We start from the raw sequence: 25176 nt of genomic DNA on the forward strand, positions 1-25176 counted from the left end.
CCCCAGATTCAGCAGACACTCAGCTTGACTCCTGCATCCTTTCTCTGAGGCTGTACTTTCTGAGGCTGCTCTGCAACTTCTCAAACTGCGGGCAAAACCTGTTCTTGATGGACTCCAAGGACATGTTTTGGTCGCTGTTTCGGCCCCCACTCTCCCAACTGGATCCAGAGGTCACTGTGGCTGGTTCTTCCTGGGCTGCAACCCCAAGGCACCACCGGCATCTCACACTGACTCCAGACACCATGCAGGGCGTGGTGGGCGCTAGAGTGGGCTGGGTGGGGTGCAGACACGGGAGGAAGTTGTGAGGCGCACGCACTGCATCCTAACAAGAGCTTTAAGAAGCAGACAGGAGGAGTTGGTTTCCCTGTTGGGGAGTCAAAATGTGATATTCCTCAGGTTTACCTGTTAAAATGTATCTGATGATGTGGCAATTTCCCCCTCCTCCTCCTCTTCCTCCTCCTTCTCCTTAGTAGGTGGTAAGGGCCTCCTCTGAAGCAGGGGATGCTCAGAAACAGCCCTTCTCTCACATCCCTGCCCCGCATGATGGCATCAGAAGAGCCTTGACTCGGAAGGGAGAGGATGACTAAATTCTGCGATTCCAGCAAAATCGCTAACAGTTTCATCATGGCAGTCCTTTCCACAGGCTTGACTGTACACTCAGAGTGGAATTCTTTTGAGGAAAAAAATGCATCATTTGGACCTTCAAACATGAGGCAGGAAATAGATTCCAATTTTTTTTTTTTTTTTCTCAGAATGAATGCCTTTTTCAAAAGAAAAGCCATCCACACTAAGCTCCGGGCACATGGGCCTTCTGTGCCGGCATTCCAGCTCTGATGTGCAGCCCTGCCAGGCCCGCATTCTTTCCCTGGCCAGGCCTTTGCCACTGAGAGGATGGGGCTGGGAGCCGCACACTTTCAGGCCTGGCTCTCATCTCCACGCCTGTGTTGACACCATAGGCTCTGATGGGGGAGAAGGAAGAGGGTGCATACGCTTCCCTTCGTTTGTTTCAAGTGCAAAGACACACACACACTTCTTATCAGGCAATTGCAAGCAGACGGGCATCACTGACGCTAAACACCAGTCAGGGAGGCCTGACTGTGGTTGTTCCGCGCTCTTCACTGAATGTCTTTACATTAAACTGCTGTTAGGGAGAAGCGCCCCCTGAGATGGGAAAGCCTTGCACGGCAGCAGGCAGGAGAGCCCCCTTGTGCCCCCCCATTTCTAGCAGCACTTGGCTGTGACTCACTGCTGTCCTGGATGTGTTCCTGCTGAAAGCCCAGCCGAACTCTGTCCCCCAGAGGCCGTCCCGCTGCCCCGGAGTCCATGCAACAGTCTGGGGCTGATCACTGGGGGCCCCGGGACACATGTCCTGTGCGCTGTGACCCATAGGCTGACAACCCTCGTGCTGTGGTAAATCAGGCCTGGCCCCTGGGCAGGGGTGTGAGCTGTGCCCAGGAGGTGCGGGAGCCTCGCATGGCTGTTAACTGGCTGCGGGCCGCAGTCTGAGGGTGGCCTCTCTGAACCAGTCCCACCTTCATCTCAACAACTAGAGAAGGGCAGTTCTATACAGTCAAGCCTGTCGCGTCTGGGCCGTCGTCCTCCTGCAGAAGTCGCTGCCACTGAATGCTCTGATGTCCTTCCCCGGCCTTGGCCTCTTCTATGCTGTGTCATGAACTCCTGAGGCAGCCCCACGGCACCGGCCCTTCCGGGCCCATCGGCAGAGCATGAGGAGCGGATCCGGGTGTGACTGTCCCGTCCCCTCTCTATTCTGTGTGGGTTTTCATGCCCTCGGCTCAACCCTGACACCCCGCACAGACCTTCTCCCCTGGAGCCGCCTCACGTTCCCTGTCTCCCGATTCTCTTCGTTCAGTGAACATTTTTGGAATAGCGATTAGTTAAAAGACACTTCCCCATCGACGGACGACAGCAGAGGACCAAGTTGTCGACCTTCTCCTGCAGGCAGGCGCAGCCACAATTCCACGAAACAGGTGCAGGCTGCGGCCAAGGGGACGGCATCTTCCTGGGGCCCACAGGGTGCGGGAGAACCCACATCCAGGAGCCTGGGTCTCTTCCTCGCTCAGACAGGGGGAGGGGGACACAGCCAAGTCCTTAAAAGTCCCCATCCAGCGATGGTTGCTCTCGGTCCCTTTCTCGCTGTCCTCAAGCCCCCAGGTCTTGGCCCGCTGCTTGCCATCTCTTCCATCTCAGAGGTCTCCCCACTTTCCCGTCCCCACTTCCGACTCAGGAGGGGATGTGCATCCACCCTCTAGAGCACGAGCCAGGCCCAGCGGGAGCTCAAGGCCCACTCCTGCCAGGCCCCCTGGGGGTTCCACTGCCACCCCTCTTCTCCCTGAACCTCACCCCAGCCTCCTCCTGTCCACAGGCTCCTGACAAATGGCTCTCATCCCAGGACATCTTCCGAGGCCCTTTGTTGATCAGGAGGCATCATTTCTTTCCTTCTGTCACCAAATGCTGGAAAAGCAGAGCCTTCTCATTCTCCTCTTCTGCTCAGGCCTGCATGGTCTCACTCCTCTTCCTGCCCTGTACTCGCCCTGGCCCTCGGAGGTCCTCGGTGGTCCCCGAAACTCCCATTGCTCCCCAGTGCTGTTCAGCCCTCAGCCCTCAGGCCCAGCCCGGCCCTCCTTGCGGGCTGACCTCTACCACTGGCCACCGTGCTGCTCTGCAGGCCTCTCTCCCGCCTCCCTGGCTACTCCTGTGTGGTCTGTCCAGCGACGCCATTGTTGGGTCGTCTGACCCTTACCTTAGCTACAGGCACTTCTCAGGGTCTGTCCTCCTCCCTCCCCCACACCTCCCACAGGGTACTTCTCACACCCCAGGAGTGCAGGAGGCAGTAGGCTCCATCTTTAGTCTCAACCTCCCTTCTCAGCTCCAGAAACGTCTTTCTAATCACCTATTAAGATACGTCCAGGAGCACCTGGAGCCCAGAATGGACCTCGTCCTTCCCAGGTTCCATGCCAAGGGGCCAGGGTCAGATGCCCATCACCTCCCATTTGTACCACTGATTCGCCTCCTAACTTTTGTCTCCACTACACCCTCTATGTAGCTAGATTCCCAAAACCCAAGTCTTATTTTAGAACTTCTCTCTCATATAATAGAGCTGGCTAGGTATCTCGATCCTTCCCTGAGAACAATAAAAAATGCAGGATAAATTATGAGATTATTTTCTAACACACTAAAGCCCTGTCAAAAGGTACAGATTTATAAGGGTGAGAACACAGAGTGGGAGCAGAGCTCTGAAAGCTGCTTCGCCCTGAGGGAAGTTTCCAGAAGCTAGAGATTGGGCTTCAGTTTTCATGACCTCATAAAAACCAGAGACAGAAGAAGAAACCCCAGGCTGGCTTAAGGTGAGGTGTGTAACAACCACAGACCCTTCTGCAGAAAGCTGAGACCCCTCATGGAAAGGCCCTCAGTGTTCAGGGTGGGCCAGACCTTAGAGCCGACCCCGTCCAGGTATGCAGCTGGGTCACTGCCAAGGAAGTTCCCTAGTTCCGGACGAGCAGGGGAGAGAAACGGTCCAGAGAGGAGAAACCACAAGTGACCTTTTCAGCAGATGAACAACCCAGATTGCCACCACCAGGACAATTAAAAACAAGAAAACAAAACACCCCCCCAGGCCTTGAATGTAGCTCAAGGCAACCCCAGACCAGTGATTTCTTCAGACATCTGGCAGAGCAGACATTCTGCAAGAAGCCACCTTCATCACAGGCCTCCAGGAATCCTCAAAACAGCTTCCAAGGGTTACCAGTGTCTTCCAGTAAAAAAGTAGTAAGTAAGTAAAACCACCAAGGACGCACAGAAAAAAGGCTTCACAAGCAAGAACCAGGAGAAATAACCGAAGAAACAGACCCACAAACCCTTCCAATACAGGAACGTGTTAGATACAGGTCATATAAAAATAGCATCATGTTTAAAGAAATGAGACACATTTAAAAACATTTCCTTGTCCAAAGCCCTTAGTTGCTCGCCATGGCAAGTGCTTAAAATCTCAGCCTGCTCCTGACCTGAAATTCCTCTGGCTGTGCCTCCCCCAGCTCAGCTACTCAACTCTTAACACCTGGCTCAAAATCGCACCTCTTCCATGACGTCCTCTCAAATCTGCCCAGAAGGAATTAAGGTATTTTCTCCTATTTTCTCCCAAGCACACTGCAGTTTAGTGTAGGCATGTCATGTTACAGAATGTTCTGTTTTCCTCACTGGACTGTAAGCTCTTGAAAAGCTAAAACTTCTCTTAACAGCAACGATAACAAAAAGCTCTGACTGTGTCACAGCACCCAGCTTGGAGCTTTCCATACAATCAAAACTGATGAGCATTTGCTGAGTCCGGTTCAGTGGAAAATCCCTCAGCACCCTGAAGCCTCTGGCTCTGGGATTCCCGCTGCACAAAGTAACACTCTGGGGCTCAAGATTTTCACTGGCCCGAGTCTCACTGCAAAGCCTTTGGTTTCCTCTCTGCCTCTGGTGCAGTCCATGCGCCCCCCCCCCTTTTGTTTTGTTTTGTTTTGCTTTTTAGGGCTGCACCAGCAGCATATGGAGGTTCCCAGGCAGAGCTGTAGCCGCTGGCCTACACCACAGCCACAGCAACTTGGGATCTGAGCCGTGTCTGTGACCTACACCACAGCTCACGGCACCGCCGGATCCTTAAACCACTGAGCGAGGCCAGGGATGGAACCTACAGCCTCAGGGTTCCTAGTTGGATTTGTTTCCACTGCACCATGATGGGAACTCCCATGCCCATTTTTAATTCCCACTCCACCTCAGCTATTTCCCCTCTTGGAAGCTCCTCCTTCCCTCTGCTCCTGGAAATGCTATCTCGCTCATTTTGTTTCTGAATCTTGTCCTGTGCTGTCCTGCACTACACGGTAGGTAAGCCGCTGAGCTCAGTACCACAGCCTGTGCATCCCGATCCCCAGGACCCAGCACAGCTCAGGGAGGTGTTCACATGTGTGTGGAGAAGTAAGGGAGACTGGTGTGGCCCCCAAGGAGAACGGTGTGGCGTTTCCTTAAAAAAAACTAAATATAGAGTTACCACATGATCCAACAATCCCCCTCCTGGGCATATATCTGGAGAAACCACAATTCAAAAAGACACTGCGCCCGTCGTGGCGCAGTGGTTAACGAATCCGACTAGGAATCATGAGGTTTCAGGTTCGGTCCCTGCCCTTGCTCAGTGGGTTAATGATCCGGCGTTGCCGTGAGCTGTGGTGTAGGTTGCAGACGCAGCTCGGATCCCGCGTTGCTGTGGCTCTGGCGTAGGCCTGTGGCTACAGCTCCAACTCGACCCCTAGCCTGGGAACCTCCATATGCCGTGGGAGCGGCCCAAGAAATAGCAAAAAGACAAAAAAAAAAAAAAAAAAAAGACACATATCTGCCTCTATTTATCCCTCATGCAGGACTCTTGTCATGAAGAGAACAGTCCCTTTCAGTACGCACTTGGATTTGATGTTGGGGACCGTAAAGGACAATGTTGACCTCATAACAACCTGCAGAAATCTAAGCTCTACGCTTCCTCAGTAAGAGAGCAGGTGGGGTCTATGCCTCTGAAGAAATGTGCCCTGACGGTTTAACCATAGCTGCTCCCTAACTTAAAGTGGAGATGGCTGGTTACGCGGCTCCAAATCCACATTTGTCTTCACTGAGAACCAGAAAAACCACATATGACCAGAGCCATGGAACTTCACAGAGAAGGGCTTCGGTCACCTTCGCGGGCATTTTTTCATTTTCCCCCTTAGGGCTGCATCCATAGCACATGGAAGTTCCCAGGCTAGGGGTCGGTGGAATTGGAGCTTGCAGCTGCTGGCCTACAACACAGCCACAGCAACGCCAGATCCAAGCCACATTTGTGACCTACACCATAGCTCACAGCATCGCTGGATACTTTACCCACTGAGCGAGGCCAGGGATCCAACCAGCAACCTCATGGATACTAGTCGGGTTCTTAACCTGCTGAGCCACAATGGGAACTCATCTGCAGACTGTTTTCATGTGACCATAAACTGAAAGATGATGGTCTTGCAATTCTGAATATTGTTCTGGAGAACATGCATCTGTGGACCCTGGGCTTGTCTCTAGATAGTTCCAGACAAGAGGTAACTGGGCTCTGGATGGCAGCAGCTCCTGTCCTGGGTGCCTCACCTGGGCTGTGCAGCTCGACACCTTCCTTTCTGTGCTCAGGTATTTCTGATCTGCTTTACTAAGAAGTAAGATGCTTCTTTCCTGACTTTTACCAGAAACTGCAGGCTGAATTTGGGTCCTGTGTGGAGCACTGCTCTCAGGGGCGCTACGTGTATCACTAACAGACATGGTTCCCACACACGATGAATAACTGAATAAGCCGGGCCTGTTCACAGCAGCAACAGCTCCACCCTGAACATGGAAAAGAACTTTACCAGCAGCGACGTGTGTGGACAGCGTTCCCAGGAGTCCCTAGGTCTCAGGGAAACAGCTCCAGAGAAGCAGGCCTGGCCCCACAAGACTGCCCACCCTGTGCCAAGGCTCTCCCACCAGGCCAAGGTCAGTGGGGGGCTCCCTCCCCCTGCCCTGCCCTGAACAACCCTGTCCAGAAGCTGATCTACAACCTCCCCAACCACAGCCCTGAGCAATCCCCAAAGAAAACCTAAAGAACTCCTGGCAGGTCTCCAGCCGGTGTAAGGAGTTCAGAGCTCCAGGAGACCCAGCGTGGTTCGTGGGTTACAGAGGTTCCTGCAGACCCTCACAGGTGAGCACGGTTGTGTTGGTTTGTGTTGCTCAAACAATGAGCTTTTGTTCTCTGAGAATCTAGAATTTGGACTTCACGGTATTTACGACTTAGGTAAGTGACAGACTCCCAGGAGGGACCACCACTGCTGCAGGCTGTCAAATGCATCCCCGGCGGAGAGGGATGAGGGGACACAGGGTCTGGGCTGAGGCTGCTGGGGGTCTCCAGCCAGGTCACGTCACCCAGTTCCTTTTACAGTTAGAATTCCCACAAAGGGGCCAGAACAGGGCACCGCTGGCACTGCCTGGATCCTCCCTCTCCTTGAAGCCAAGGCTTCATCTGCTCAGAGGGACCTGGTTCACAGCTGGTGGTGTTCTTGGGTGTCAGCAGGTGGGGTGCTGGCGGGAGCACTGGGCCTCGTCAACACAGGACAGGTGTTCTAGCCCCTGGTCCTCTCCTAAGGGTGTGAATTCACAGAGTAGTGACTTTGGGACATGCAGAGGCAGCGTGCTCTCTCCTTCTGGCTTTTAAGAAATTCTTTGAGTTCCCGTAGTGGCTCAGTGGTTAACGAACTGACTAGTATCCGTGAGCGCCTGGGTTCGATCCCTGGCCTTGCTCAGTGGGTTAAGGATTGGGTGTTGCCATGAGCTGTGGTGTAGGTCACAGATGCAGCTCGTATCTGGCACTACTGTGGCTGTGGCATAGGCCGGTAGCTGCAGCTCTGATTCGACCCTTCACCTGGGAACCTCCATATATGTGGGTGTGGCCCTAAAAAGACAAAAAACAAGAAAGAAAGAAAGAAAGAAAGAAAGAAAGAAAGAAAGAAAGAAAGAAAGAAAAAGAAAGAATTCTTAAACACTTTTTTTTCTATTTGGATCTTGTTTTGTTGTTTTGTTCTTGACCTCACCCACAGTATAGGGAAGTCTCAGGTTAGGGATTGAAACTGAGCCCCTGCAGAGACAATGCCAGATCCTTAACCTGCTATGCCACAGTGGGAATTTCTGTATGCTTTTTTTTTTTTTTTTTTTTAAACATTTACAGCATAATGAAGTATCAGAAAGCCAACACTTCTGTGCCTGTACCCAGGTCAAACCAGAGCAGAGGGACAGGCCCTGCAAGGGCCCTATGTGCCCCCCTGACTTGGCTGATTCCCCTCATACTCTGCTGTTCTCACGGGTTCCTAATTCACCTGCACCTCCAGTCCCACATCTGACCCAGCCCATCAGCAGTCCTGAGGGGTTCTGTGGGGACTGTCTTGCTTCTGTGGCCCTGTGTGGTATGTGCAAGCTCCAGTCACATGTGCCCAGCTGCGGTTCACTCATTCCAGCTGCTGAGGAATCCACACTGGAAGGCCTTACCCCAGTTTCCACGCTTGCTCTGTGCCCACGGGCAGTTTCAGGCTGGGGCCTCTGTGTTCGGGAATGTGCCCCCGGTGCACATGTGTGACCACCTGTCTGAGGACTGCACCCGGGGGGGGCTGCCAGGTCACAGGGCTGGCAGCATGGGGTTTATCAAATGATGCCAAGCTCCTCTCCAACATGGTTTTATTACTTACACTCCTACGTAGAGTATGAAATAGCCCGTCACTTCCATCCTCACCAGAACTGGGTACCCTGATTTTTACTTTTTCGCCAATCAGGTAGGAGAGCAATTGTATCTCTCTGTTGTTTTAACTCATATTTTCCTTATTACTAATGAGGGTCAATAACTTTTCATGTTTACTGACCATTTGAAGCCCTCTTTGGTGAAGTGGCTGTTCAAATCTTTCACTTAAACTTTTTTTTTTTTTTAATTTGCCTGATTGCATTTTCTCTTACCAATTTGTATGAGTTTTGTTTCTTTGCAGGAATTCTTTATTTCGTAATCTGTGTTTTCAGGTAGAGGTCCAGGTGAAATATGAGTTGAAAATATTCTCCACTTTGTGGCTTGCTTTTCACTCTCTCTATGGTATCTTTCAATCATGAGGATTTTTTTTTTTTTTAGCCTTGGCTACAGCAGCTTGATGTGGGTTCTCAGTTCCCAGACCAGAGATGAACCTGGGCTGCAGCAGTGAAAGCACAGCATCCTAACCACTAGGCCATCAGGGAACTCCCAAGAGTTTTTTTTTTTTATTTTAATGAATTTAAATGTATCAAACTTTTGCCTTTATGTCTTATTTAGTCCATCTGGAATTCATTTTTGTATATGATACACAGAAGAAATTAATTAAAAAAAAATAGAAGCAGGAGTTCCTATTGTGGTTCAGTGGGTTAAGGACACAATGTTGTCTCTGTGAGGATGTGGGTTCCATCCCTGGCCTCGCTCAGTGGGTTAAGGATCTGGTGTTGCTGTAAGCTGCGGCACAAGTTGTAGACATGGCTTGGATCCAGTGTTGCTGTGGCTGTGTAGGCCTCAGCTGCAGCTCTGTTTCAACCCCTACCCTGAGAATTTCCATATGCCACAGATGTGGCCATAAAAGAAAAAAAATAGAAGCATGAAATTAATGCCTATTATTTATAAAAAGAGGAACTTTTAGAGGTAATGTTTTGCATTTGCTTCCTGGCTCTGCTAAGAGGCAAATGGACTGTGTGCCTTGTTTAGAGACAGCAGAGTGTCAATCTGTCACTGCCCTTGGGAAGTAAGAACATACATGTCAAAGGCCCCACATAGGGAATGTTGCCAAGGGTACACAGGTGCATAAATCACACTCATGCACAAATTACACAAATGCCTGAAAATTTATGGGCAGTTTTTGGAAAGGTACACAGGAAACAGCTATAGAAGTTCCCTGTGGGGGATATATTTTTTGAATTTTGTGCCTGGGAGTGGGGGAATAATATGATGTTTAAGACAAATCACCAGAGTCCTTTAGTGAGAAGATAGCATCAGATACACTGACATTTATTTACGTGTGCTCTTTCAGAAATCTATCATCACAGACATGCTGATCTGCATTTATTTCACGAGTGCTTTTTCCACAAACACAAAATACTGGTTAGTTAAGAAGAGGAAGCTACACTGGATGCCAGTGTCCTCAATCTTCCTTGAATTCCAAACGCTATTCCCAAATTCATATTTGAGTAAGAGATGGGGGAGCACAAGGAATGAAGGGTTTGCCTACAAGGTCAAGGTAAGTGGGTAGCATGATTTACAGATTTGTGTTAGATGTTTTTTGACATTAAGAGGCTTTGGTAATCTTTCAATCAACAACCCTGGTTTAAGCAAAGAACAAAGATTCTCTCTTTTCCTTCTTTCTGCATTTTTGGCCGAACAATTTAGCTGCACAAAGAACTAACTGTGATTTCCTTTTACCCTTTAACAGATGGATCATTTTATTTCAAGTTTGAACAATGAACAGAAAGGAGTTACTTTAGGTAATACAGTTGCAACCAATAAGTCAGAGTATATACACTTTTTAAGAGGTTGAAACATTTCAGCAGATATTTGCTATTTGTGATTTAGCAGAATAAAGTCAGTATATACAGGATGGTCCCATCCTTAAAAATAACTACATTTAGGCACTTGTGCACTGTTAAAAAGTTAACAGTGATTACCTTTATAGACATAGATTAGAAGGCATTTATAGTTTCCCTTTTTTTTTTTTTTTTTTTTTTTTTGTCTTTTTAGGGCCGCACACATGGCATATGGAAGTTCCCAGGCTAGGGGTCTAATCGGAGCTATAGCCACCAGCCTACACCACAGCCACAGCAACACCAGATCCAAGCTGCATCTCCAACCTACACCACAGCTCACAGCAACACCGGATCCTTAACCCGCTGAATGAGGCCAGGGATCGAACCTGCAACCTCACGGTTCCTAGTCGGATTTGCTTCCACTGTGCCACGACAGGAACTCTATAATTTTCTTTTTTGTGCTTTTAAGTTTCTGCATCTATATCACTATCCATAGGTAGATATTATAGTAGAAGCAACACAACAGTTTTAACAAAGCCTAAAGTTCTGGTCATAAGGAGCTTTAGTTTCTAATATTCTTAAAACAAATGAATGATTCCTCCTGCCTTACTGTATTTTGGCAACTCAGAAAATGGCTTTGCAAACTTTTAAGTTCCAAACCAACTTTCCAAAACAGAAAACTTTCATGTAAAGCTTTTATTCCTTTCAATGTAGATTAAATTTCTTCTAACAGCATCTTGATTCAGAGGAGTTCAGCAGTTAGTTAGCAACCCTCACTTTTACCTGGGGGCACATATAAGTGAGTGAAGGTTTTCTAGCACAAGAACACATTTTGAAGTGTACTATCAAAATCGAATGATTATTCTGGAACATGCCCCACAGCACCTGCATTTGCAAATATTAGACCTCTGACTCTCCTGCAGTCATGATGAAGCAGGTGGCCGGGCAGCCTTTTCATGAAAATACGGTGAATTTGTCTGTGTACGATTCTAAACTTGCACCCTTAACCAAAGTGTCTTTGGTTCTGACTTTTACGACACTGAACTCAAGAAAAAATAGCCAGATTGGGATTAGAAGGAAAGCTTCTTGTCTAACTCAACACGTTGCAAAATTCCAGGAGAGATGTACTGACTGTGGGATTAATAGGTAGGACCAAGCTCTGCACTGGAGACGGGCGGCGGGGGGCGGGGGGTGGGGGTGGGGGGGAAGCTGGTGAACCCAGCAATAAGACAACATCAACAAGACAACTCTGATGGCAGCTAATACCCAGAACACGACTGTGTGTTCGGTTGTTAATTTGGTCTGATTTTATTACCTTTTTCCTCATGAGCTAACCTGAAGAGCAGTTTCCCTTGCCATGGAAACTGGCCATTCTCTCTGAGTCTCCAACTTCCAAGCCTTCTCCCCAGGGTAAAGCTGAGACACCAAGCCAGGGCTCATACCTCCGGTTTCTTTTCCTCAAGGCACTCACTCTTTTGCAAGGAGAAAATGCCTACAATTTCCCTGGTTATGAGGTTGCCTCAAAGTAGCATTAACTCAAGGTGATCTGATCAACTCCTACATTAGGAATTAAACCCCTTCCTGGAAAGGATGATGGTGAACAGACAGATGAGTCGTTCTGTTTATCCTGCTCGGTTGTCTGGTGGTCTAAATATACAAAGTTTTTGGATGAGTCACAAATTTTGCTCCAGAGAACGTGGTAAAGATGGTAAGAAGTCAAGGATGGGCTCAGTGTGATGTACACGTAGGGATTCCTTCCTCCCTTCCTTCCTCCGTCTCTTCCCTCCCTCCCTTCCTCTTGCAGCCCTGTGGCATATGGAGTTCCCGGGCCAGGGATCAGTCAGATCTGACCCACATGTGAGACCTACACCTCAGCTGCAGCAACACTGTATCTCTAACCCACCGTGCAAGGCCGGGGATCAAACAGGTGCAAAAATGCCACAGATCCCGTTGCACCACGGCAGGAACTCCTAGATGCATGGATTTCAAAACAAGCATACGCACCTCCCCAAATATCCGAAAGTCATCTGATTATCTCTTTTTTCCTTTGCTCATCCGACTAGGTCTTCTTCAAGATAAGGAATTTTTCAGAGAGAAAAATGTGAAGAATCCTCAGGAATTTGGCCAGGTCACACTGACATCCCTCTATAACTGGGTCACATTTTTGTAAGGAAAGGGAAGAGATAACCCGAGCTTATCTTAGTGAGTTTCCTGGGAAGTAAAGTTTTTTCCTTGAAGGGACCCCCTTGCTTTTCTGGAACAGGCCAGCTGCCCATACCACACCCACAGGAAAAGGTTCCTGCAGAACAAGAAGGACTGGGCGCCTCCATTTCTACGACAGGGAAAGTAAGCCATGTTTTCTGTAACAGACTTACTGTCACACTCAAAAGGTGGAAGGCTGTCCCTTCAACGTGGTCAAACCACATTTTTATGGGAAATTCTGCGATCTCACTCCCAGCATGCGACTCTTTTGAAACTTCAAATACCAGACTGTAGTCTTACAAATATGCAGGAGATAAGCCACTTGAAAGCCCACCAGCCACCACTGGTTTTCCTCTTGCAGATGGAATCTCCACTCACTGCACAGACATTTAGGAGCTGAGGCTGTGGCACAGGCCCAGGTCTAGCGGGGTCCCATCCAGCCTGGCGGGTGTCTTGATAACCAGGAACAGGGGCACATCTCGCTCATGGGACATCCATTAACTCCCTGAAAACCCCTCGCAGGACAAGCAAAGCAGGACCTAACCTCTGATGGGACATCACCGTGGTACCCCCTCTGCTGCCCCTCACAGGGTTGGGGCCTCAGCTCTTATTCTTGAGAAAGGATCAGGGGAAAGCATCCCACAGCCCATGTCCCCCACAGGCCACCTGAATTCACTGCAGAGGCTGGGCCAGCAGAGCTTGGACCCTCCCCGCAGGCGTCCAACACACACCCCGTCTCACTTGCTACGCCAACTCAGGGGAATGGTTGCAGAGTGAAACCTCTGACCCCGGCAGCAGCAGCCTGGTAGCTTCCAAACGCTACCATCGTAAACAGTAACAGAATTATTATTATTATTATTTTTTGTCTCTCTTTTTAGGGCCACACCCACGGCACATGGAGATTCCCAGGCTAGGGGTCAAATGGGAGCTGAAGCTGCCGGCCTACGTCAGAGCCACAGCAACGCAGGATCCGAGCCACATCTGCAACCTACACCACAGCTCACGGCAACTCCAGATCCTTAACCCACTGAGTGAGGCCAGGGATCAAACCCGAAACTTCATGGTTCCTAGTCAGATTCAGTTCTGCTGCGCCATGACGGGAATGCCATCAGAGGTATTTTTAATCACAACATACACACACCACACACTGACTTACTTATTTTAAAGCAAGAGTGTCACAAAGCAGAACCTGTCTTGAGATCTGCATTCTCCATTTTTCTATGCTTTTTTTTTCACTTAAAAATTGCCACTTGAGAACCTTTAAACTGATTTCACAATAAATAGGGGTTATAAAGAACATTCCATGGACTTTATTTCTCAAACCATGATGACGCTCTGTGGGGACTTGATGAGATCGAAAGGAAAACTGCACCGGATTCACTACCTGCCATGGGGTCACACATGCCTCCACCTTCCTACAGGATGGTGAACGGCCAATCTTCCAGCTTTGGTTTTGAACAATAAAACACAGGCTGGGGATGCGCACAGCCTGCAGGCAACTGCTGACCCAACTCACCTAGCCCAGAAAAGGCCAGGAAAACCTGCTCTGCCTCCTTCCCTCGCTGGCTCCTCCAGTTAAGGAAGAAGTCAGGCCTAAAGCTACGCAGGGCTGACTTCTGCCTTGAAGCTCAGTGAGAGAGAAGGGCTGGACAAACGCCTCTGGGGCTCCCAGCTGCTGACCACTGGGCCAGTCTGTGAGTCCCCTCAGGCCACCTGGGGCTGGCAGCAGAGACTCCTGGGTCATCAGGAAAGGGGCCCCATTCAGAGAAGGAGGTGTCCTGAGAAGGTGCCTGGTGGAGGGGTCCAGAGGAGGGGGACCACATGCCATCAGAGGGGAGCACCCCGCCCTGCCTTCCCCCTGCAGGTGCCCAGGCAGGATGGCCTTGCTCAGAACAGGACTGTAAGAGACAGGACTCTAATTACTCTAAGGAGAAGGGAAAAATAATCTGAAAGCTACCAGAAAGCGCTGAAGTTCTCTGGAATATCCTCCCCCAAATCCCCCTCCGCCCCCATACAGGGGAGAAATGGAGCAGCAGAGCAAGGCCTACCGCTGGGGCGGAAAAAGTCAGTGACAGCCTTGCAGGAGAGAACACATCACACCTTCAACCCCTGGACATCGCTGGCACAAGTGCTTTGCTACTCATTTTTTTTTTTTTTTTTTTGTCTTTTCAGGGCTGCACCTACAGCATATGAAGTTTCCAGGCTAAGGACAGAACCAGAGCTGCAGCTGCCGGGCTACACCACAGCCATGGCAATGCGAGATCCTTAACCCACTGAATGAGGCCAGGAATTGAACCCTCATTCTCATGGATACTATGTCAGGTTCTTAACCTGCTGAGCCACAATGGGCACTCCCAGAACTCCTAAATTCCTTTTTTTTTTTTGTTTTTTCGGTCTTTTTGTCTTTTGAGGGCCGTGCCTGTGGCATATGGAGATTCCCACGCTAGGGGTCTAATCAGAGCTACAGCTGCTGGCCTACGCCACAGCCATAGCAATGCCAGATCCAAGCTGCGTCTGCAACCTACACCACAGCTCATGGCAATGCCGAATCCTTAACCCACCGAGCAAGGCCAGGGATCGAACCCGAGGCCTCATGGTTCCTAGTCGGATTCATTTCCGCTGTGCCACAATGGGAACTCCTTTTTTTATTTTTTTATTTTTTGTAAATTCTTAAATTAAAAAAAAACTAAACAGTGTTCTTGCTGTGGCACAGTGGGTTAAGAATCTGACTGCAGTGGCTCGGGTTACTGCAGAGGCTTGGGTTTGATCCCAGCCCAGAGAAGTGGGTTAAAGGATCCAGTGTTGCCACAGCTGTGGCTCAGAGTCAATCCCTGGCCTGGGAACTTCCATATGATGTGGGTTAAGCCACAAAATTAAAAAAAAAAAAAAAGATAAAAAGAATGAAACCCAGGAAATCTGTTTTGAGCAGTCATAGGATTTTGAGGCTCCTTCATGACTAGTCTTCACAAAACTGGAAAGAGCAGGTCCAGGGTTATTTTACAAATTCCTGCTTTTGCCCTTAGCCAGGGCTCCCGCCCATAATAATATACTCAAATATCATTCGAATTCATCTTTGAATTATCACTTAAATTTACATACTGCAAAAATCCTGCCTCTCAAGGCAGACAGCATTCACTTGATGAGAAAGTTGCGTTTTATATAACAGTTTTAATGGGACACAAGTCGAGTTTTAACACCCTCAGCAAGAGAATTAAAACCACCAGCAATGAATGAGGCTCCTGTGTCCCACATCCTCCCCATTCTGAGGCAGCGTCTGGGATTGTGGCCACCGTGACTGGCACAGAGGTGCAGCGCTGCTATTTAGTCTGCACGTCCTGATGACCTCTGAATCACATGAGAATAAACTGGGTGGCAAGAAAAGGAATACCTGGGGTGTGCGGGTATTTTCACACCTGTACTAACTGATGTGAACAGACTATTTATTTTCATCACATCTGTAGTTGTATAATGATCATCACAATCCAATTTTATAGGATTTCCATCCCACAACCCCAGCACATCCCCCCACCCCCCAAACTGTCTCCTCTGGAGACCATAAGTTTTTCAATGTCTGTGAGTCAGCATCTGTGATGTGAACAGACTTTAAAGGTGCAATAATGAAAACAGTGTGATACTAGATTCGCATAGGCTCTCAGTGGTCTGTGGCTCCTCTGGGCCAGATGCTGAATCTCAATGTGGAAATGAACACGCACGTTCCTTTTTCTCCAGGATGACGGAGGTCTGCAGGGGGCGGCCTGGGCTCACCACCTATTCACCGCCCCCCCAGTGCTGTGTGCCCTGCACACATGAACCTACTCATCATGTCTATAACCATCTGGGTTTCTGAGGCTTGGATGTCGGGCCTGGCTGACCCTGGAGTCACGGCCTCTCCCAGGGCCAGTCCTTCCTAGAGACAGTAAGTGGCTCCTTTCACGTGAAATTAAGGGCTCCCCACCCTTTGTGGGGCCCTCACAGGCGGGGACACTGTCCACCTGATCTAATGCCCAGAGCCAGGCAGTGACAACAGGGCAGCTCTGAGCCCAGAGCCGCTGTCCCCATCAGAGCAGCCTCAGGCCCTCCCCACACACACCCCCCTCACTGCTCCTTCCTGCAGAGACCAGGTGACGGCCACCGCTTACATATCGCCCCCCCCCCCCCCCGCCAACCCTGGCCATGGTGCAGCGACCAACCTCCCTGCTCTGGGGATCGGGGAGTAATAACAGCTTCAGCGGTGGTGGCCTCCTGCTCCGTGGGCCTCACACACCTGATTTTAACACCTGCTTTTCAATAAAGCATACGGCTTTGTCACTTTACAGTTACTTATTAACTGAACATTTATCTTTCCTGCACTTTTTGTGGGCATGATTTCTTCCTCATTAAAAAAGTAAACAAATCTTCTACTTAAAAAAGTAAGGCTGCAGTGAAGCACAAAGAAGGTAGTATAGTAAATACTTGTTCTATGTTCTGCTTTTCTCGATATTTTCCTGAGGAAGATCGAGTCGGATGTCATTGTGAGGAACGTGGGGAAATTCCTGGGCTATGATGTTCTGCTTAGGCTGCTACTCACAGGAAAGGTGGGAAGCAGGGCATGTCAGGGTCTGCCCAGGGAGCAAGTAGTATTTGTAGTTGAAAGCCAACAGGCACATGAAAAAATGCTCAACACCACTAGTTCTTAGAGAAATATAAGTCAAAACTACAAGGAGGTATCACCTCACACAGGTCAGAATGGCCATCATTAATAAACCTACAAATAATGAATGCTGGAGAGGGTGTGGAAAAAAGGGAACCCTCCTACACTGGTAGTTGGAATGTCAATTGGTACAACCACTATAGAGAACAGTATGGAGGTACCTCAAAAAACTAAATATAGAACTACCATACGATCAAGCAATTCCCACTCCTGGGCATATATCCAGACCAAGCTTTCACTCAAAATGATACATGCACTCCTATGTTCATTGCAGCACTATTCACAATAGCCGAGACATGGAAATAACCTAAATGTCTACTGACAGATGAATGGATTAAGAATATGTGGTACATATACACAATGGAATACTACTCAGCCATAAAAAAGAACAAAATAATGCCATTTGCAGCAACATGGATGGAACTAGAGATTCTCATACTAAGCGAAGTAAGTCAGAGAAAGATAAATATTATATGATATCACTTATGTGTGAAATCTAAAATATGGCATAGATGAACCTACCTACAAAACAAAACACACTCACAGACATAGAGAACAGAGTTGTATTACCAAGGGGAAGGGGGAGGGATGGACGGGGAGTTTGGGGTTAGTAGACGCAAACTATTACATTTAGAATGGATAAGCAACGAGGTTCTACTGTACAGCACAGGGAACTCTATCCAATCTCTTGAGATAGAACATGATGGAAGATAATATAAGAAAAGGAATGTATATACACATATGACTGACTGGGTCATTGCTGTACAGCAGAAACTGCCACAGCATTGTAAATCAACTACACTTCAATTAAAAAAGAAAACTCACTGATACGTGGGGGACTGTTTACTACTCAGCAAACCCCAGCAGAAGTCAGCTCCTAATAAAGATGCCATATTAGTTACGGTTTAACAGAACCTAACATGTTTTTGGTTGGTTGTATGTTTGTTTTTAGGGCTGCAGACATAGCATATGGAAGTTCCCAGGCTAGGGGTTTGGTTGGTTTTTTTTTTTGCTTTTTAGGTTTGCACCAGAGGCATATGGAGGTTCCCAGGATAGGGGTCCAATCGGAGCTACAACTGCCAGCCTACACAGCCACAGCAATGCAGGATCCGAGCTGCATCTATGACCTACACCACAGCTCACGGCAACCCCAGATCCTTAACCCACTGAGTGAGGCCAGGGATCAAACCTGCAACCTCATGGTTCTTAGTCAGATTTTCTGCTCTGCCACAACGGGAACTCCAGGACCAAACATGTTTTAAATAAACTTTTTTTCTGTTTTTGTAAACCTCAAGCCTCATTTACAATCATTTCAAATCACCATTTAACCAAATCATGCCTACACACACACACACACACACACACACACACACACACACACACACACGAGAATGTAAATGGGCTGATTTGGCCCTTTGATAGCTGCTCTCTGGAACAAGAGCTAACACACTGAAACTCTCAAAAGCTTATCACTTAAGAGAGTTTACTGTGATAAAAAAAAGTAATCAACTACCAAGAAGCATTGGAATTCTTCATAAAGGAAGAGAAAAATTGTGAAAGGTCCAGGAGAACTTGCTGTGATGAGGTCACTGTTCTTACACACCAGCCACTCTGGTGGCCACTGGACACAGGTGACCACCGAGCCTTCGAAATGTGGCTGGAGTGACTGAGGAACTGAATTTCTAATTTAATTTAACTTACATTTAAAGAGCCACACATGGTTAGTGTCCCCGTATTGAACAGCACAAGTTTAGGACAGTTTTGAATCACCCCTCTGCTCTTGACAAAACATGATGGCACTTCTGGAGAAACTGCCAATATTATCAATCAAGATGGTAGGTATGGAGTTTCCATGATGGCTCAGCGGAAACCAACCTGACTAGTATCCATGAGGATGTGGGTTCCATGCCTGACCCTGCTCAGTGTGTTAAGGATCCGGCTTTGCTGTGAGCTGTGGTGTAGGTCACAGGTATGGCTTGGATCCCAAGTTGCTGAGGCTGTGGTGTAGGCCGATTTGACTGAAGCTGAAGCTCCGATTTGACTCCTAGCCTGGGAAGTTCCACTTGCCTCAGGTGTGTCCCTGAAAGAAAAAAAAAGGGGGCTGGTGGTAAGTTTTCTCTCCTGACCTCTCCGGTTCTAGAGAAGACTGAAACAGAAAGCTTGAGCCGTGAAAAACATCCTAGCAATTTAACCTCAGGATTCTTACCAGGCGTGTAATACCTGACCTACTCATCTACACCACAGCTCACGGCAACGCCGGATCCTTAACCCACTGAGCAGGGCCAGGGATAGAACCCACATCCCTCATGGATACTAGTCAGGTTCTTAACCTACTGAGCCACAGTGGGAACTCCTCATAGTAGGTTCTTAATAGAGATTCATGGAAAAAGGAATAAATATGTTCATGAATGAATTGATAGGCAACTTATTTCACTCCCTGACTGGGGGAAAAATCGGATGGCGAAGGGTAAAGACTCTTTGAAATTTGGAGGCATTATATCTCACCTTTTTATCGCTCATCTTTTGACCCAGGTGTTTAATCAGATACACGTAACATGGAGTTGGATGGATGGAAAGAAAGTTAGCCAGGCAGACAGACTGATAGGTAATTAGTGTGATGCATGCACCTTGGGAAAGATGCTCCAGTGAAACCGCAGAGCCAGCTCAAACTGGCCCCATCCCGTTTCTAACAACACACCAAGTCCTGTTTTCAGAGACAATGGAACAAGGCTGCCTGTCAGCAGCCGAAGTGGATTCAAGAGGAGAAGACTTTGACCTCAAACAGCGCTGGGAACCAAAGGGCACAGGCAGGACAGCCAGCTGCCCCAGGAGTTTTTCAGAAGCCAAGGGTCCTGTCCAGGAAGATGATGATGAAGCCCGGACCACGGCTCACCCTAAATGGCCTCTAGTGACACCTGCCAGCGCTTCACACTCACCCTCCTCTCCAACCCAGGAAGGGTCTGGTGGAACCCCAGATGGAGGGGGGCAGGCCTGACCTTGTCCCTTGGTCCCTGTTGGGTTTGGTGGAACCCCAGATGGAGGGGGGCAGGCCTGACCTTGTCCCTGGGTCCCTGCTGGGTCTGGTGGAACCCCAGATGGGGGCAGGCCTGACCTTGTTCCTTGGTCCCTGTTGGGTCTGGTGGAACCCCAGATGGGGCAGGCCTGGCCTCACCCCCAGCTCCCTGCCGGGTGTCCTCACCATCAAGTGTTTACTTCTCAGAGTGGGTGCCCTGGTGTTAGCTCCCTGCTGGAGGCCAGGCATCCCTGCTCCGTGACACAAGTGTTTACCTCCTGGGGCCCCTCCATCTCCCTCCGGGACCTGATTAAAGGCTGCAGCTGGGACCTTCCTTGTTCTAACACCTACATTGTTTTTTCCTGCTTGAGGAATCAGGTGGTGCATTTTATGTAACAATTTTAAAATTACACCTGTCAGTTTTCAAAACCTTCAAAGGGAAGATAAAACCCGCCCGCACCATCACTGCCTGGGGTAACCATGGCCGTGACTTGTCTACCCAGCCCTCTAGTTCTTTTGCTGACGATATACATGTGTGCCTCTAACACTTTCAAATAGTCTAAAATAAAACTGGATTGTACTTAATAGTTATATTTAATCTGTTCTTCAAACTCTGCAGTATTGGTGCACCTATTTCTAGGCCCCTCGGTATGACTCCACCCCACTATTTTAATAATTTTTATTGGCCTCCCAGTACCCACTGCCCACAATACTCATGAGCATCACCACCCCAGCTCTCCTGACCTGTGCACTTTTCCATATAGCTTTCTGATGCTACTTCAACAACTTTATTTTAAAACTCCACATAAATCTTAGACTTGTGGTTGCCAAGTGGTGGAGGGGGGCACTGGGGGAGGAAAGGATTGGGAGTTTGGGGTTAGCAGATGCAAGCTAGTATTTAAAGGATGTTTAAGTATCAAGGACCCACCGTACAGCACAGGGAACCACATTCAATATCCTGGGTTAAACCATTATGAAAAAGAAAAAAATATATATATAGCTGAGTCACTTTGCTGTACACCTGAAACTAACACGACATTGTAAATCAACCATACTCTAATACAATAAAATTAAAAAACTCTACATGAATCTCTACAATTTATCAGAATTGACTCTGCCCTCCCCCCCCACCCCCACTTTGTTTCAGAACCCGCAGGATGAATGCTAGATCTTAGCTATGTCAGCGTCTTTCCTGGAGACGGATGACCTCAGTTTTGAGAGTGAAATCCTGGGGGAGGGTAGGATGCAGGGTCTAGGAAGCAGCTGAGGTCTCTGAGCCTGGAGGCGGGATCCGGGGGGCATCTGGGAGACAGATTCATCCTTGAAGTCAGCACATGAACTTCTAGAAGGCTCCTGCAGGGTTTCCAAGCAGAATACAGGGAACCTCCGCATTCAAGAGTCAAAGTCCACATTGCTCACGCTACTTCTGGAATCACTGTTTGGCTCTAACCCTGAACGTTTTGAGTTCCTTAGCATGAAAAAGTACTTTCCCCTGGGTTAATTCAGTGATTGGCCATGCGGAAAGGGGTCTGAAGTTGTAGTCTGCTCCCGCGGAGGCACCAGCTCTGCCCCAAATCTAGAAGCGGGACGTGAACCACTCCACCTTCTGGACAAACAGCAGCTCCTGGTCCTGTACATGCGCGCAGGCGCGGATGCGCACAGAACCCCTGAGAGGATGCCCACCCACGGCCGGCTGATGGATCCAAGAGGCTGCTAAGTGATTCCACGCTAGCAGTTCCAAGTTAAAGCACACGAATCACCGCCAGGGCCTCATTATGTTTCACTTCAAACAACCTTTCTTAAAAAAAAAAAAAAAAAAAAAAAAAAAAAAAAAAAAAAAAAGCAAGAGGGAGACAAGAGCCTCATTAAAAGGGAGACACTGGCACATGCCCCAGGGCTGGGCCGAGCCCCCAGCCGCAGCATCGCTCAGCAGAGGTGGGAGGGGCACCTGGGCCAGGACCAGACGCACCTGGCAGCGTGGCCTGCGTTGGGGGTCTGCTCAGGACGAGGTTCGGAGAGCCCTGCCTTCTGGAAGGCCAGGGAACCCGGGTCCCTTTTCTCCTCCAAATTCGGGCGATGTGTGGATGTGAGAATGACGTCGACACCCAGTGCCCTGGACGTCCCCCTGCCAGCCCCCGTCTCTGTGCTCGGCGGTCACCTCTGTGCCCATGGGTCCGGGCCTCAGTCTCCAGCCCCTTCTCGGAGCCAGGCGTCTCCGTCAGTCGTCAGTGTTTCCATCCGTCCTCTAGCACCTTCCTCACCTCATCCCGCCAGATAGAAACATCCCTCCCGCTGGCTTTCCGATACCTGCGGGGCCCAGGAGGCTGGAACCCGTGAGCGCCTTTTACATCCCTCCACCCCATTCACCCTTAGGGCCAGGGGACAATCACAGATGTGATTTGGACATTTGCTCTAATGGGGAGTTCCTGTGTACTCTGAGAAGCAGGAATTTCCTGAAAATCCTGCAGGAGCCTTCTAGAAGTTCAAATTGGATTCAGCGATGGCCCTTGTTCTCAAAGCAGTGGACACTGCAGATTCTCTCTCTCTTTTTTTAAAGGGACTCACCTGAGGGACATGGAAATTCCAAAGCTAGGGGTTAAATTGGAGCTGTAACTGCGGGGCTAAGCCACAGCCACAGTAACGGGGGATCCCAGACGCATCAGCGACCCACAGCACAGCTCATGTAGCGGGATCCCTAACCCACTGTGTGAGGACAGGGATCGAACCAGCGTCCTCATGGATACTAGTCAGGTTCATTAGCACTGAGCCACAATGGGAACCCTCATTTTTTTCTGCCTTTGACACTGCAGATTCTTGACCAAACTGTGTGATCGAAGTGTTTTTGGAAAATTATTCCATCCTCCATCAAACTCCATCTTATCCTATTTCCTTAAGTAACCATTGCCTCCACCTCCAGCACAAGGTAATCTGATAAACGCTTTGACGTTTCTTACGTGCCAGGAACTGGTGCAAGTGTCTCACCAAGGTTAGCCTTCTTGTCCTCCTGACAGTCCTGTTGGGAACCCACCGTCACTGCCCACCCAGGGTGAAGGCTCCAGGACACCTTCTGGGTCTGCCCCTCCCCTCTACCCTCTGCGTGGCACCTGCTTGACTTTGCCTTGTTCCTTGATGGTCTCATTTCTCCAATGTCACTGTAAGCTCCTTGGGGTCAGAGGTCACTGGAATATCCTTTCACCCTTCTCTAGTACTGAGTACAAATACTGCTGGCTCTCAGTAACTGCTACTTAATGAAATCAAAATGATAAATATTGCCATCAGTCAAGAAAGCAGAAGAAAATTACCTAAGGTATTTTTGCTTTTTTGCAGGTCTCACAAGTATACATGGTTCTCTGTCCACTGGGAACAGCATATGACACATATCTGTGGGTAGAAAGACTGTTTTCTGGTTTTCTCCAGACCTGGGGTCACCAGACACATCCACCCTACTGTCTGCTTTCACAGATGGTTTTATTGGCACAGCCACGCCCACTGATGTTGGTCTTGTCTGATGCTGTCCCATCCCAAGCACAGCTGAGTATTTGCCATGGAGACCACATGGCCTGCAAAACCCCAAATATTTACTCTTCTGCCCTTCAGAAACAAAGTTTCTCAATCCCTGTTACAGACATGAGGAGACAAAGCATCTGAATAGGAAACATTTTTAGTTGTTGCTTTTATTTTTAATTTGAATTTCCTTTATTAATTTTCTTGACACTATCTGTCCACTTTTTTTTTTTCTTTTTACTGATGCACCTGCAGCATAGGAACGTCCGCAGGCTGGGGATCAAATCAGAGCTGCAGATGCCGGCTTACACCACAGCCACAGCAACATCAGATCCGAGCTGTGTCTTCCACCTACACTGCAGCTCGAGGCAACTCCAGATCCTTCACCCACTGAGCAAGGCAAGAGATTGAACTTCATCCTCATGGATACTAGTCAGGTTCTTAACCAACTGAGACACAGTGGAAACTTCTACCTGTATACTTTTAAAATTAAACATCTACCTATGGTTTGGGATCAGAACCCAAGCAAATGTAATTCACTCTGCATCACAACAGAGTGTTTCAAGTGTGCTCAAGGTGAGTTGGCCAGGGTGACGGGCACTGAAAACTTACTTTTTCTCGGTGTGCCACTGTAATCTACATCTTTGGACTAGTCACACAGTCGTACAAAACCTAAAGTCCCAGTGACTGTGAGCAGTCTGGGTAAATTTGCTTTTTGTCACCTGAATTTTCTGAGCTGGCAGAGTTGGGAAGAGAGTTGGTGATAAAAGCAGGTCATCCCCAGGTGTCATCCCTGGTTCAGAAGATGGAGGCAGCATTTGGCCCCAACAGCTGCTCTGAGGCAGTGACAGGGATGGTGGGCCTTTGTGTTACCCACAGTCAATCATGCAAAGCCATCAGGTGATGAATTAAAATCACACAAGTTCAATGTAGCGGTGGGATGACGTCCAACTTTCACTTCAACTTTTTTGGGTCCAGCCCACTCTCGGCTTCTGGGAACCACAGCTCTCACTTCTGATCCTCTTCCCAGAATCTGCTTAGTACCCAGTTCCCTGAGGATGCATGGCCCCAACAGCCCTCGAGAGCTCTAACTCTGACTGATGCCCGGTAGTGGGTCTCCACTGCCTGCTGATAGATTCCCTTGAGGCTGACAGCCGGCTCAGATCCCTCTGAGCTCCAGCAGCTCCTGCCCCAGGCTCCTGGCTCCAGCTAGGTCTGTGGCCTCCTGTCCATGACAGCTGGAGGTGCCCGGGGGAGGCAGGGGGTGGGAGTAGTCAGCATGAGAAGGCACTACTCTGTGCAGAGAGGGATGGGGAAGCTCAACAGACAGACGCATAAAACCACACCAAGAAGTCATAGTACAAGACACCACTAGAAGCAATTATAGCCAATAAAATGGCTGACCTAGAAGAAATAGACGAGCTCTTACAAAGGTACAACCTACCAAGACTGAACCATTCAGAAAAGTGAACAGACCAATCAGAAGTACTGAAATGGAAACGATGATTAAAAACTTCTAAAAAACAGGAGTTCTCGTCGTGGCGCAGCAGAAGCAAATCCAACCAGGAACCAGCAGGTTGCGGGTTCGATCCCTGGCCTCTCTCAGTGGGTTAAGGATCTGGCGTTGCTGTGAGCTGTGGTGTAGGTTGCAGACGCAGCT

The 25176-nt window shown here is 48.8% G+C and overlaps 1 protein-coding gene across 5 annotated transcripts in view; it reads right to left on the reverse strand.

Annotated features, from left to right (window-relative positions):
- PALLD (palladin, cytoskeletal associated protein) overlaps nt 1–25176 on the reverse strand; it is a 341670-nt gene that overhangs the window by 93971 nt on the left and 222523 nt on the right. The window lies entirely within an intron of this gene.

Source organism: Sus scrofa, chromosome 14, assembly GCF_000003025.6.
Source record: "Sus scrofa isolate TJ Tabasco breed Duroc chromosome 14, Sscrofa11.1, whole genome shotgun sequence".
In the NCBI taxonomy this organism is placed as follows: Eukaryota; Metazoa; Chordata; class Mammalia; order Artiodactyla; family Suidae; genus Sus; species Sus scrofa.